Below are 15,523 nucleotides of genomic sequence, written 5' to 3' on the forward strand. Positions count from 1 at the left end.
CTGTTTATTCTGCCATTTAAGCTGTGTTTGAATGTATGAAACTGCCAGTTATACCCCTTGACTGGGTCTTTAAAGAAATAGAAATTTGGTTTTCTTGGTACTAATCCTGTACATTATATTACACTTTCAAAAATTCTCATTTTTTATTAAAGTAATAATCTTTGAATTCTTTCTTGCTGTAAATCATCCATATTTTAAAGTAATAATTTTAGTTTTTTCTTGATTTATCTATTTTAATCAGATCTACCGACTTCACATAGCAGTGGATAAATATTTAGCACTCTTAGATCAAACTTTAATCACTCCCCTCTTGATTTAACCTCCTCTCATCTTTTTGCTGTAGTTCTATTACACTGCTAGTGAATCAATATTCAGTGTTTATAGTATTATGACTGAATTGTCCAAACTTCTGAGTCAAGAAATTAAATATATTTCCTGTGGAGTACAACCCCCTTGTTTTTCCTGGAAATAATGCATATCTAATTTAATTGTTAATTTGTTGGTCTTGATTACTACACACCTATGACTAATTCTTTCCAAATTTACAAAAAGAATCGTAAAACTCCTTTAATATAGTTCCTACATTTCCAAGCACGCCATGCGATTTTTTGAGCCTGTAGGTCTTTCCAAGCCTGAGGCACAGCTATCCCTGGGGACTGCTCTTTGCTTTCATTCTGGAAAATCCCTTCAACACCCTCAAGAGTTGTGTCTTGTTTCCCATTCCTTCTTGGTTTACTCTCAATTAGGGGATGCACTTCTCTAATAGCTCTTGAAATAGGGCACTTGAGAAATACATTCTTTTAAAGTATATTCATATATGAAAATATGTTTATTATCTTTTGGTATAGCTTGTTTGGCTCTGAAATAATAAAATATGTTTTCTCAGAATTTTGAAAGTATTGCTTCATTAAATTTTAGCTGTTGGTATTGCTGCCAGAAGTTTGATGCCATTTAGCTCTGATCTTTTAGTGATGCTCTCCCCAACCCCCACAAACCAGGAATTTTTTTATTTCTCTTTCTTCTGAAATTTTATGATAATAACATTGGTGTGAGTTCTGTTCGGGAAAGCTGGTTTTTTAAATCTGGAAATGGACACCCTTCAGTTTGGGGAAATTTCATTTTATTTTATAATTTGATAACTTTCTTCCTTCCGTTTTCTTTTTTCTGGGATTTTTATACTGCTCCTTCTGGACTAAAACTCTAATTCTCTTATATTCTCTTTCTGCTTGTCCATTTTTGCCTTTTAAAAATATCCAACACTTTAACATCTATCTCTAACCTCTCCAATACTTTCTAAACCTGACCTCATTCTTATTTGTATCACTTGATTCATTAGTAATGCATATAAAACACCTTTTATAACTCTGACGTTCATTTTTGTTGGTTAACAGTTTTCATTTTTCTACAGAGTTGCTGTTTTCTGTGTTTGTTTCAGTCCATCTTTATGTTCAAAACTTTCCTCAAAGTGGCTATCTGCTCTCTTTTGTAAAAGAGACTGAAAGCTGACTGATGGTCAGTATGAGTGGACATTGTTGACTTGTGTACTTCATAATAGGGTAAGAGGTACTCAGCCACCTAATTAGGTGATTCTAAAATGCCAGTATCCATAGGTCTTTTCTCTGGAGCTATTTATTTTCTAAATTGGAAAATAATCTAATCTCTGGTCTAGGGTGTAAATTCTTGTTGCCCTGATTCCAGAAATGAGTGAGGAAAGGAGTTCAAATACTGGAATAAAATACATTGCAAAAGATAGTCCAGAAAGCCCTCTTGCTGACTAAAGTTTATGTAAGTCAGTGGGAAATTTTTGTTATGTATGGCAGAGAATGTTTTGGGCAATTGTTAAGGTTTTTGTTCTCTTTGTTCCTAGTGGTGGTGTTTGGTTGTCAGATATACTCTTGTAGCTGCTCTGATAAGGATGAGGTTACCACAGAGTAGATCTTTTACACATTAAAGAATTGTGGTTGAAAAGCCTGCTGGTCCTCGGCCCCTTGGCCACAACCATAATAGAACATGTGCATTGCACTGCCTGACACTCATTCTGAGCCTGGAAATTGTGTAATTCCCCACACAATTAAGTATCTGAGTAACAAAGGCAGCACTAATTCCTTTTTGGCATGTGGATATCTCTTTTCACAGATTTTCTCTCAGAATCATACTTTATTTAAAAAAACATTTTTTATTGGATCAATAATAAAATTCACTTAGCATTATTTTGAAATATAACAATAAACAACAGTTTGTGATTCACAAAAGCACACAATAGGAACATTTATTCTCTCCTAAGTGAATCTCATTCACAAGGTAAATGTTTTCCGCTTGATCCTTGCTCTATTTTAAGATCATATGGGCAAAAGTTCTAATTTACGTGATGATTTTTAACCCTAAATCATTTACATCAATAGATTAAACTGTTAAACTCAGAATTCCAGAAAGCTTGATAACATCCTAATAGAAATTTTATGTGAGGTTTAGATTTGATAGTCAAAAAGTATACACAGATCTTTATTTATCCACCATCCATCCACTCAATCATTCACAAAGTCACTCACTCACTCAATAAAATGTACTGAACTCCTGTCATGTGTGTAGCTTGATGCTTGCTTTTTAGATGAATAGAAAGATGAATATTTGTAAACCTCAGGACCCTTAAAAGCTAACAAGACATTGGCATGAACAATTACATAAATAATTAGATATACATATATTTATATATTTGTAATGCGTGTTAAATATTTACATTTGTAAACACAGATATATTTATACACACATAATCATGGTGTGCATACAACTTGGTGTCTGACTTTATTTTTATTACATTTTATTAAATGCTGATGTATTTTCTTTATATATTGTTTTAAATAGTAACATAAAGTTTACCTTGCTGTTTCTCTGCTGCTGGACAATTGTGTTGTTTATAATTTAGGGCTTTTATATAGATAACACTAGAAAACATCTTTCCATATTTTATATTTTTCCTTAGAACATACCTTCTGGAAGTAGGTATTCTGGTAAAATTTAAATGTTAAGTGACCAACTTCCCAATCACCTCCTCTTTTTTTCAAGCCCACTTCTTCTAGCACCTCAGCTCCAGTATTTTCTCTGCCTTCTGGGACCTCCAGTTCCCAGTCCCTGTACAGGTCTCTCTCATTCCCTTTGCTCCTCTCATATGCTCACATTCCCTTCACAAGCGTTAGATGCAATGGTCCATTAAATTTTTTGTTGTTGTTGTTGTTAATCCTTACCTGAGAATATTTTTCCATTGATTTTTAGAGAGAGTGACAGGGAGAGGGAGAGACAGAGAGAGCAACATTGATATGAGAGAGACATATGGATTGGTTGCCTCCCCTAGAATGCTCCAACCAGGACTGGGGATTGAGCCTGCACCGAGGTACGTGCCCTTGAACAGAATCAAACCTGGAACCCTTCATTTTGCAGGCCAACACTCTATCCACTGAGCCAAACCAGCTAGGGCCCAATGGCCCATTTTTATGTCCTTTGCTTGCATGCTCATTAACTCCCTGTCCTTTTTGTGTATACACTTCCAGAAAAATCCTACTCATGGCTAAATCCCTCTCTGACCATTTCATATGTGCACTCGTGCAGCTGAATGCTTCTGGAGAAGAACTCACCACTATACTGACTGCTCTTTTTCTTTTTAAATTTATCTTTATTGTTGAAAGTATTACAGATGTCCCTTTTCCCCCATTAACCCCTTTAGCCTGCACCCATCCCCACCCCGGGTATTCACCACACTATTACTTTCAATGCATGACTAGGAACCTCAAGTATTGTCCCCAAACCTACTACATTCCCGGTGACTATTCTAGTCCTCTCCTCTAAACGCAGATGCTTCTCTTCTCCTTGCTTCCTACTTCAGTGAGCAAATGGATCACTAACAAGAGCCCTCCCCTACCATGTCTACAAACACACATGTCTCTCCCATCTATACTCCGCCTTCCCTTCTGTTACAGTGAACAACTGTTCTGTTAGTGCTCCTGTCAAAGGTCACCTCCCCACCCCCCACCCCTGACCCATGCACTAAAGTCATCCAACTTCTGCTTGAATACCTCCCTTCATGAGGAGCCTCTCTGATGAAGTTCAGGTCATCCTTTGGGATAGCTCTAATATTTGACTCTTAACTCTGAAAAGCAAAAAAAGAAAGAGAAGACTTCCTAAATACTGAATAGATTAAAAAGAAGGAAAAACAACAACCCCCCAAATGCTGAAAATATCTCATCCTAACTATAGAAAAAGGAAAGAATTTCCACTAACTCAAAATGGTATGGGCAGATTTGATCCTTATGGAGAACACGGAGGAATGAATGGTACGGAAGTTTCTGTCCTTGTGGAGGAAGGGCCTGGTTTAAAGCAAAGCTCAAGCATCACCGATTATGGGAATAGCTAGTGAGTGAAGAGGTCCTAGAATGCAAACAAAATGGCTATGTGGGAGAAGGCACAGAGAAGCATTTATATTGCCTTACAGTCCAATCTCTTCTCTATTCTTTTAGATTTTGTCTCTGCCGAGCAGGTGGGTGCTCTATTAAACTAGGGTGGATCAGAATGAGAAATCTCATACTACTGATAGGAGGCATCTGTGCGGTGGATAAGAGTGACTTTAGAATCAGGTGAACCTGTCTGTGAGCTGGCTCCTTGGTGAAGCTGAGTGACCAAAAAAAGGTAGTTTATCCCTGGTCTTAGTTTCCTCATCTATAAGTGGGGCTAGGATAACGGGGATTATTATACACAATAAAAAAAGCAACATATACCAAGCGTTAAATCAGTAATTGACACTTAGTAAACATTTGATAAATGTTTATTATTTATTCATTAATTTAATTCAACAGACATTTACTTAATGCTTTCTACATGCCAGATACTATGCTAGATGATGGGACTATAGCAGTAAACACACACATTTTGGCTTTCATGGAGATTATATTCTAGTGGAAAAGTCTAATAGATATACACATGAATGTATAATCACATGAGAGACCATGATAAGTGCTATTATAATTTCAATAATAAGGGATATGTATTTCTTGAAGTCTAAACATAAAACTTATTTTCTATACTTGTCCATAATTATATTATTAAACTCCTCCAGCCTCTTTGACAGAACAGCCTTATTTCAAAACTTCTCAGTCCCATTTTGTTGTTAAATTAATACCTTTTGTTTCTTTAAGACTTGGTCCTCCTTATTTCATATCCAGTTTAAAACTCTTCCCATCCCTCCCACCCTAAGTGCAAGAGTGGAAGGGCTGGCTTTCAAAGTGTCCCGAGATGACTACAAAATTCAGGTGATGGCTCTAGCAGGGAAGGAGGGGAGGCAGTGCCTCCTTCCCTCAAAGGCAACCTCCATCTTCCCATCATCCATTCTTTTATCTTAGAACGTGTGTGTGTGTGTGTGTGTGTGTGTGTGTGTGTGTGTGTGTGTGTGTGTGTTTAAGAAAGTCCTTCAGGGAAGTGGCTATTTCTATCAGGTGGATCTCTCTGAATTCTGAATATTTTTTTTTCAGTTTCAGTTTACGTTCAGTATTACTTGTATTAGTTTCAGGAGTTCAGCCTGACTATGTTTTTATACTTAGTGCTTTTCTTCCCAGCTGTGGCCTTCAGTCAGCCTGTGCAGTGAATGGAACCTGGCACCATTCTGTCTTCGGTGTTATGTACAATGAATGTTACTTTACCATACACATGTTGGAGTAGATTTTTGCTATTGGAACAGAATATTATATTGGATTCTCTTTGGTGGAAAATTATTAGTTTCTTTTCATAACTAAACCTTTATTTTGCCCTCAGCTCTCATACATGTAAATACTGTTGATGATCAAGCTAGTAAAAGTCTTTGTTTTTGGGAGTTTTTTTCCTTCAGCATAACAGTTCTGAATGTTTAATTGCAGTCATTCCTTGTAAATAAGAGGGGAAATACTCTACACTATGATTTTTTTCTTTTTATTAAATGTACTGGGTAGCATTGGCTAATAAGATTATGTAGGTCTACACTATGATTTAAAAAAACCACAGCAGTTCTCCATTTGAAACAGATGTGGTAGAATCATTTTCACCAGCTAATGACAATAGGACAGAATTCATATTTAGTCAATGCCATTAATTTTCTATAGGTTACATTGCCTTTTATCCCTATGTGCTAAGGAATCAAGTGACTTCTGCAATTAAAGCCTTGTATACGGACCTCTGATAATTAAATACAAACAAGAAATTGTGATACAAGATGTGATATATGTGACAAGATTTAATATTTCTAGCACATATGATTATACTTTAATAAATATTTATTAAATGAATTAAGAGTATAATAAAAACTGAAATGTGCTATATATTTATTTTTTCCTTAAACTCTTTTCACAGTATTTAGTATATGCCAATGTGCACATTAATGTATCTTCTCCCTTGGGACTAGTTTTAAATGAGTCATATGTCCTAAGCTTGCCTGTTTTCTTCCCTCGGTCCCTGCCTCCTTCCCTTCCTACCTTCCTTCTTTCCCTGTTGTTCTTTTTTTATGAAGAAAAAGGTAAAATTATATCTGTGAGCTGACACTAATGATTGTGTTAGTTAGGGTTTGAATTAGGGCTTTCACATTTCAATACAATATGTACAGCCCACCTTTATCTAATAATTGTTATCATTGTCAATGTGGTAAGTTGTCAACATAACTACCTTTTGGATGAACATTCAAGTGGGGAGTAAATATAAAGATAGGCATATTCTTCCATGCATCTCTAAGATTGCCTACAATTACTGTTTTTTTTTTTAAAAAATAGAAGTAAAGTTTACTTTTCATGCTTTGAGTTTATCTATGAAAATTCTAATCCTTTTTCAGCTGGTCTAATAAGCATAATCTGAAATGATTATTCCTTACTAGAATTATCATTGACATATTTTTGAGTTTGAAGTACATAAGGCTTTTATTCCTCTTCCTCATTTCTATCTAAATGGGATCAGTAGGAGGTAATATATATGCATATAATTGTATGTATTTATGTACAATATGTGTGTATGTATGTGGTTTCAGTAATTTCAAGTTAAAGGAATCTTCATCAATTAAATATACTTGTTTTGGAGTAAGATGGCACATATTTTCTGTTATAAAATAATAAAACAAGACAGGAGTCATAATCAGACATTGTGACATTATAATTTTAGTTTGAACAAGAGAAGGTTGTGGCAGTCAAGTCCCCAAAGGCCAAAAGAGGTCCCTTCTGAAAGGTATTGCTTGAGCTGAGTGCTGAAAATTAGAATTTAACTGGTTCACAAAATTGGCTGTAGGGGAATGGAGCTGGCTCTACAGTTTCTACAAATTAAACCAACCCTTGACGAAAGGCTAGAGTACAAAGGAAACAGCGTTTTCTCCACACCCAGGATGCCGTTTCAGTTATGACACTTCCCTGCCTGCCTGACAGGCTTTCAAAAGACAATAACAAAGCGGAAAAGTGGAGAAGAGTCTGATATTTCTGGGAGCAATGATAAAGTTGGGTTGTTTGGTCATTTTCCTTTCAAGTGCCATTTTTACTATGAAAACATGTTATACGCTGGATTTGAAGAGTGATTCTCAATATGGTGTTTATGTATTATTAAACTTTTTGATGTTTAGCTTTAAAAATAATTGGCTCCTTTTGCTTCATATCCCACCTAGTTGTAAGAATTGAGCATCTTTTGAATTGAGTGGAAATTTGTTGTTTCTCTAATAACTGACTAGACTAGAAGGAAATGATATCAGTGGAAAATGGGTACTCACTTTCTAAGCATCTTTGCTATTTGGTTAAAAGGAAAGTTGAGCACTCTCAAAAAGCATCCTGCAGTACTTAATGGATTTATAAAGATCAAGTGGTTTCACAATCTCAAAATGATTTGTCACAACTCCTTCCCACTCTACACACACACACAGTCGCACGCGCTCTCTCTCTCTCCATAATTTCTTAGATTCTCTTTATTCAGAAAAGCCCCTATATGTCTTCTTATAAATACAGTCTTCAATCTGAGGTAGAATGTTCTTAAACTGTTCCAGATAGATGCTCATCCTCCTCTATTTTTAAAAAAATCTCTATTAAAAAGAAAATGTTAAGTTCTCTGACTATCCATTTCTGGCAGGAAAACTTCTCTCTGAAGAATCAAATATAAAACTGGTGGTTTTGGAATGACTATTGAGAATTCCAAGAGGTGAGAAATTCTTGTAGTCTCCATGATACCAGTAGCCTGAAGAAAACATGAGATGTTTTGGGAGTTCTGGATCCTGGGTGTGGTGTGGTATAAAGTGACCAGATTGGGATGAAGATGAGAGCTTCAGTAGAGTTAGCATGGACATCAGTGTGGCTCTGAACTCCCATTCACTTATTTATGCCTTTTCACATTTCTGTATATATATATATATATATATATATATATATATATATATATATGCTAGTATATTACTATATATTATTTATATATTTGAAATATTTTTACAAAGAAAAAATACCTTTCAAGTACATATTTCTATAGCGTTGGTCATTTGAATGTGATTAGGAACTCAACTCCAATGAGAATTATAGAATACAGATATGAAGTTATTTGTAAATTAAATTTGTCAGAGGACAAGCACTTGCATATGGTGATTCATGTATTTTCGACATTATTGTTTTCAGAAACTGGTACATCAAACAGTGCCAGCTGTAGCTATCGGTATTTCCCTCCTTTAAAGTAAAGATACATAACTTTTTACAAATGTAAGCAATTCATATATTTTGTGCTTTGCATCTTTTTATACATAGTAAAAAGCTAGCAGTTCACATACTATAATCTTTTTTTTTTTTTTTTTTTTTTTTTTTTTTTTTTTTTTTTCAAATTTTTATTAAGGTATTATATGTGTACATATCTTACCATTGCCCCCCACCCCCACCCCACTCCCATACATGCCCTCACCCCCCAATGTTTTGCATCCGTTGTTACTCTTATATACATGCATATAAGTCCTTCAGTTGATCTCTTATTTCCCCCACCTCTCCCTAACCTTACCACTGTAATTTGACAGTCTGTTTGATGCTTTACTGCCTCTGTAACTATCTTTTTGTTCATCAGTTTATAATGTTTTTCATTATCCCCAAATGAGTGGGATCATGTGGTATTTTTCTTTCATTGACTGGCTTATTTCACTTAGCATAATGTTCTCTAATTCCATCCAAGTGCCTACAAATGGTAGTAATTCCTTCTTTTTTACGGCAGCATAGTATTCCATTGTGTAGATGTACCATAGTTTTCTGATCCAGTCATCTGCTGATGGGCACCTAGGCTGTTTCCAAATCTTAGCTATTGTAAATTGTGCTGCTATGAACATAGGGGTGCATATATCCTTTCTGATTGGTGTTTCTGGTTTCTTAGGATATATTCCTAGGAGTGGGATTACTGGGTCAAATGGGAGTTCCATTTTCAGTTTTTTGAGGAAACTCCATACTGTTCTCCACAGTGGCTGCACCAGTCTGCATTCCCACCAGCAGTGCACGAGGGTTCCTTTTTCTCCGCATCCTCGCCAACACTTGTCGTTTGTTGATTTGTTGATGATAGCCATTCTGACAGGTGTGAGATGGTATCGCATTGTTGTTTTGATTTGCATCTCTCGGATAATTAGTGACTTTGAGCATGTTTTCATGTGTCTCTTGGCCTTCCTTCTGTCTTCTTTCGAAAAGCTTCTATTTAGGTCCGTTGCCCATTTTTTTATTGGATCATTTATCTTCCTTTTATTAAGTTGTATAAGCTGCCTGTAGATGTTGGAAATTAAACCTTTATCAGTGATACCATTTGCAAATATGTTCTCCCATACAGTGGGGTTTCTTGTTGTTTTGTTGATGGTTTCTTTTGCTGTGCAAAAGCTTTTTATTTTGATGTAGTCCCATTTGTTTATTTTCTGTTTGGCTTCCATTGCCCTAGGGGCAGTATCACTGAAAAAGTTCTTTTGGCAAATGTCTGAGATTTTGCTGCCTGTGGATTCCTCTAGTATTTTTATGGTTTCCCGTCTTATATTTAAGTCCTGTACCCATTTTGAGTTTATTTTTGTGTATGGTGTAAGTTGGTGATCTAGTTTCATTTTTTTGCATGTATCTGTCCAATTTTCCCAACACCATTTATTAAAGAGACTGTCTTGACTCCATTGTATGCTCATGCCTCCTTTGTCAAATATTAAGTGCGCATATTGGTTTGGGTCGATATCTGGATTCTCTATTCTGTTCCATTGATCTATATGTCTGTTCTTGTGCCAGTACCAGGCTGTTTTGATGACAGTGGCTTTGTAATACAGCTTGAAATCTGGTATTGAGATCCCTCCTACTTTATTCTTCTTTCTCAGGATTGCTGTGGCTATTCGGGGTCTTTTTTTATTCCAGATGAATTTTTGGAGAGTTCTTTCTAGGTCTGTGAAATACGCCGTTGGTATTTTAATGGGGAGTGCATTGAATCTATAGATTGCTTTGGGTAGTATGGACATTTTAATGATGTTGATTCTACCAATCCATGAACATGGTATGTTCTTCCATCTGTTTACATCTTCCTCTATCTCTTTTTTCAGTGTCCTGTAGTTTTCCGCATATAGGTCTTTTACCTCCTTGGTTAGGTTTATTCCTAAGTATCTTAATTTTTTTGGTGCGATGGAAAATGGGATTGCTTTTTTAGTCTCTCTTTCTGTAAGTTCATTGTTGGTGTATAGAAATGCCATAGATTTCTTGGTGTTAATTTTGTATCCTGCTACATTGCCGAATTCATTTATTAAGTCTGTTAGTTTTTTGATGGAGTCTTTCGGGTTTTTTATGTACAATATCATGTCATCTGCAAATAAGGACAGCTTTACTTCTTCTTTTCCAATTTGGATGCCTTTTATTTCTTCTTCTTGTCTAATTGCAGTGGCTAATACTTCCAGTACTATGTCAAACAGGAGTGGTGAGAGTGGGCATCCCTGTCTTGTTCCTGTTCTTAGGGGAAATGGTTTTAGTTTTTGCCCATTGAGTATGATGTTAGCTGTGGGTTTATCATATATAGCTTTTATGATGTTGAGGTATGATCCTTCTATTCCCACCTTGTTGAGAGTTTTTATCAAGAAAGGGTGTTGGATTTTGTCAAATGCTTTTTCTGCATCAATTGATATGACTATGTGATTTTTATCTCTCAATTTGTTTATGTGATGTATCACATTTATTGATTTGCGGATATTGAACCATCCTTGCATTCCTGGGATAAACCCTACTTGGTCATGGTGTATGATCTTTCTGATGTACTGCTGGATCCTATTTGCTAGAATTTTGTTGAGGATTTTGGCATCTACATTCATGAGGGATATTGGCCTGTAATTCTCTTTCATTGTGTTGTCTTTATCTGGTTTTGGTATTAGGGTGATGCTGGCTTCATAGAAGGAGCTTGGAAGTGTTCCTTCCTCTTGAATTTTTTGGAATAGTCTGAGGAGGATAGGTTTTAGTTCTTCCTTGAATGTTTGGTAGAACTCTCCTGTGAAGCCATCTGGCCCCGGGCTTTTGTTTGCCGGAAGCTCTTTGATGACTGCTTCAATTTCTTCCATAGTTACTGGCATGTTGAGCTGTTTAGATTCTTCCTGATTGAGTTTTGGAAGGTTATATTTTTCTAGGAATATGTCCATTTCCTCCAGGTTGTCCAGTTTGTTGGAATAGAGTTGTTCGTAGTATTTTTTAACAATCCTTTGTATTTCGGCGGGATCTGTTGTTATTTCACCTCTTTCATTTCTGATCTTGTTTATTTGGGTCCTCTCCCTTTGCTTCTTGGTGAGCCTGGCTAGAGGTTCATCAATCTTGTTTATCCTTTCAAAGAACCAGCTCTTGGTTTTGTTGATCTTTTGTATTGTTTCTTTGGTCTCTATGTCGTTTATCTGTGCTCTGATCTTTATTATTTCCTTCCTTCTGCTTACACTGGGCTTTTCTTGTTGCTCTTTTTCTAACTCTTTGAGTTGTTGGGTTAGGTAATTTATTAGCCCTGTTTCTTGTTTTTTGCAGTAGGCTTGTAGAGCTATGAACTTCCCTCTCAAGACTGCTTTCGCTGTGTCCCATAGATTTTGGATTGTAGTGTTTTCATTGTCATTTGTTGTCATGATGTTTTTTATTTCTTCTTTGATCTCTCTGGTAACCCAGTCATGGTTTAATAGCATGCTGTTTAGTCTCCATGTGTTTGATTTCTTTGGGTTGTTTTTATTGTAGTTGATTTCCAGTTTTATGCCACTGTGGTCTGAGAAGATGCTTGATATGATTTCTATCTTCTTGAATTTGAAGAGACTTTGCCTATGTCCCAACATATGGTCTATCTTTGAAAATGACCCATGTGCGCTTGAGAAGAATGTATATTCTGTGGCTTTGGGGTGAAATGTTCTGAAGATGTCAATTAATTCCATCTGGTCTAGTGAGTCATTTAGGATTGATGTTTCTTTGCTGATGTTTTGTTTAGAGGATTTGTCCAATGGTGATAGTGGGGTATTAAAGTCTCCTACTATGATTGTATTGCTGTCAATGTCTCCCTTGATATCCTCCAGGAGTTTTTTTATGTATTTGGGTGCTCCTGTATTGGGTGCATATATGTTTACCAGAGTTATTTCTTCTTGTTGGATTGCTCCCTTTAGTATTATGAAATGGCCTTCCTTATCTCTTGTTATGTCCTTCAGTTTGAGATCTAATTTGTCAGAAATAAGTATTGCTACCCCAGCTTTTTTTTCAGTTCCATTTGCCTGGAAAACCTTTTTCCATCCCTTCACCCTCAGTCTGTGTGCGTCTTTTTTTCTGAGGTGGGTTTCTTGTAGACAGCAGATATATGGGTCGTGTTTTCTTATCCAATCTGTTACCCTATGTCTTTTGATTGGGGCATTTAATCCATTTACATTTAAAGTTATTATTGATAGGTACTTATTTGTCGCCATTCCTATTCTTTACCCCTGTGTTACTTCTTCGCTTCCTGTTTCTTTCTTTCTTTCTTTCTTTTTTTTTTTTTTTTTTTACAGTAGACCCTTTAGCATTTCTTGCATTGCTGGTTTGGTGGTAATAAATTCCCTTAGTCCTTTTTTGTCTGTGAAGCTCCTGATTTCACCTTCAATTTTGATTGACAGCCTTGCTGGGTACAGTATTCTTGGATTCAGCCCCTTCCTTTGCATGACTTTGTATATTTCATTCCATTCCCTTCTGGCCTGATGAGTTTCTGTTGAGAAATCAGTTGCTAGTCTGATGGGGGTTCCTTTGTATGTAACTTTCTGTCTCTCTCTTGCTGCTTTTAAGATTCTTACTTTGTCGTTGGTGTTTGCCAATTTAATTATAATGTGCCTTGGCGTCGGTCTTTTGGGGTTCATTTTGCTTGGGACTCTGTGAGCTTCTTGGATTTGTGTGGGTTTTTTCTTCCCTATATCTGGGAAATTTTCTGTCATTATTTCTTCAAAGAGGTTTTCTATTCCTTGCTCAGCTTCCTTTCCTTCTGGAACCCCTATTATGCGGATGTTGTTTTGTTTCGTGTTGTCCCAAAGTTCCCTTAGACTCTCCTCCTGCCTTTTAATTTTTTTTTCTAGAAGTTGCTTTTCTTGGGTATTTTTCTCCATCTTGTCTTCTAGCTCACTGATGCGGTCCTCTGCTTCTTCTAGTCTACTCTTGATGCTTTCTATTGAGTTCTTTACAGCAGCGATGTCATTTTTCATTTCTTCTTGGTTCTTCTTCATTTCCTCTTGGTTCTTGCTCATATTGTCGAATTTGTCTTCCATTCTTTTCAGCCACCTTATGACCATTTCTCTGAATTCTTTTTCTGGAAGGTTGCTTGCCTCCATTTCGTTTACTTCCTTTTCTGGTGATGCCTGCTTTTCTTTCATATGCGGGCTGCTTCTTTGTCTCCCCATGGTCTCTCTTCTCTGGGTGTCTGGTTATGTAGTTCTCTCTCTCCTGGGTTGATTTAAAGGCACAAAATACAGCACTACCAGGTACAACTCACAAGGCACTGAACAGGAATGTATTCACGATATTAATAACCTCCAATAAAGTTGACCACCAGAGAAAGGCAAATTAGGTGATAGGAGAGAAAGAAGAAGAGGAAAAAAGAAAGAAAGAAAGAAAAAAAGAAAAAAGGAGTGTGAAAATGAAATTGGGAAAAGGGAAAGTAAAGAGAAAAAAAAAAGTAAGAGACAAGAAATTGACTAAGAGAGAAAGGGGAACAGACTATATATATATTGGGGATAAAACTCCAATAGAACAATCACTAATCCCAGCAAATGCCAGCAACAAGTGCCTGGGGATTAGTACAAACTACAACACCAACTAATATGGAGTGAGGCAAGGTTAAGCTGAAGCACAAAACAAACAAAAGAATAAACAAAAGAAGAATAAGCAAAACAATCTCACAAAAAAAGCATAAAAATTGGATATAATCTACATTCAAGCAAACAACAACAAAAGGACAGAGATAAGGACAAGTTTATGGATAACTCAGACAGGGAAGGGAGAGGTGTATGTGGACTTGGAGCAGGGGATTGGAGATTAGATATGTAAGTAGGGTGAAATTTTAACAAGGGGTAAACAGAAAGAATAGGGAAAATCTAAAGCAGTAAAAGGGTAAGACAAACAGGACACTGAAAAGGGGGAGGTTAGGAAGAGAGTGATGGCCTAAAGGTAGAGTTGAGATAGAGTAAAACGATGCTAAAGGAAAGATAAAAAATAGAATGTAGAACCCTAATCCCAAAATAAAATGAAGAGAAAATAAAATGACACTTTAAAAAAAAAAAAAAAAAAGATAAAATAGCAGTAGTAATAATACGGATTGAAAATAAAAATGTAATCATTAAAAAGGCAAAATCAAGTGATGAAAAAAGAAAAAAAAGTTTCTTGATTAAAAGATGCAAAAAATGAAAATTAAAAAAAAATAAAAAAATAAAAAAAATAAAAGGTAAAAATAAAATGTGGAGTAGTGAAGGTCATTCACTTCCTCTGTTTTTCTGTTTGGCACGCCTGTTTCTCAGTCCAGACAGTATTGCAGTTCCCTGCGATCCACTGCTCTTCGGTGTTGTAAGCCAGTCCTGATTTTAAGCAGGCGGTGTGTCTTAATTTCTCGTATTCCTTTATTTTTGATTACACAAGAGTCAATTTGTGATTCAGCCCCTGGGTGGCAGTGTTTCTGGATTGACTTCCGGGTCTATCTATGGCCTCTCTAGGGAGTGTTAGAGCCTTCTTTCCCTGTGGCACTCGGGCCTGTGGGAGTGGTCTGCCTCAGAGCTGGCTCTCTGATGGTCACTCCCCGCTCCGATCCCCAGGTTCCAGAAAAACAACCTTCCCCTGCAGTCTCCCAGGGTGTCCCCAACTGGGTGATCCTATGTATTGGGCTTAGTAATCAGAAGCAAGGATTTGAAGAGGAAAAAGCCCAAGTGTGCGAACTCCGGGACTGCGAGTGAGCCCAGGCACCCAGGGAGCGCACGGGCTGCGCGTAAGTCTGGACTGCCTGAAATTCTTAGGGTGTCCCTGCACTTCAGATCAAAGTGGGTTGCTTTTTAGAGTGCCCTTCTCTT

At 36.6% G+C, this 15,523-nt stretch overlaps 1 protein-coding gene across 2 annotated transcripts in view; it reads left to right on the top strand.

The window, feature by feature from the left end:
* PDE1A (phosphodiesterase 1A) overlaps window positions 1-15,523 on the top strand; it is a 368,837-nt gene that overhangs the window by 117,665 nt on the left and 235,649 nt on the right. The window lies entirely within an intron of this gene.

The sequence above is a fragment of the Plecotus auritus genome (assembly GCF_963455305.1).
Source record: "Plecotus auritus genome assembly, chromosome: 5".
Lineage (NCBI taxonomy): Eukaryota > Metazoa > Chordata > Mammalia > Chiroptera > Vespertilionidae > Plecotus > Plecotus auritus.